A 733-nucleotide genomic window follows, 5' to 3' on the forward strand; every position below is an offset into this window, starting at 1 on the left:
CCAAGGTTTGGTTCCCTGCCCTGCCTGTGAGACTCCAAATTCCTTTCCCTGTAAGCATCAAGCTCTATTGGTGGTGCTTTAAGTATTTCCTGGAGCAGGATCTGCAATCCAGGTTTCATTGCTTTCAAGTAAATGGGTTTTACCACTCAGCTTTTTGCCATCGTTTTCCATCCCGAAGAGTACTCTGCTCCCTGCAATATGGAGCTGCTTCAGTGCAAAATGATTTCATACCAGTGTGGTAGTTTCATGCTAACAAGGAAACATGAGAATGCTCAAATCGTTGTAGGCAGAAAGGATATTTGTACTGAGGTATTATGGATGTCCTATCCCATACATAAATTGAATAATAATCAAAAAAACCCAAGCCACCAACCTCTTACCTGCTTCTTAGAAGAAGGTGTTTGATACCTAATTCTAGCAGAAAGGCTGTTACTGTAAAGAGTGAGCAGAGATAGCAGCTCCCTGTAGGATGGTGTTCTAGCACCTAAGTTGCTGAGCAGGGCAGAGCTGAATGTGTACCTAGCTCCGTCTCCTGTGGGACAGTGTGGGTGGTAGCCTCTTTAAAGCAACGGGGAAACAAATTAGGGCCTGTGGGTATCATGAGCTGGGAGAATACGTGAAAATTGCATGACAGCAGCAGAACATCACTGAACTTAGGCTGGCATTCCTCGCTGGTTTATGATGGTAGACCCCGTTAGAGAGAAGAGCTGTAAGGTGCCCATCCAACGTGTAG

Source organism: Phaethon lepturus, unplaced genomic scaffold, assembly GCF_000687285.1.
Source record: "Phaethon lepturus isolate BGI_N335 unplaced genomic scaffold, ASM68728v1 scaffold48917, whole genome shotgun sequence".
Classification (NCBI taxonomy): Eukaryota; Metazoa; Chordata; class Aves; order Phaethontiformes; family Phaethontidae; genus Phaethon; species Phaethon lepturus.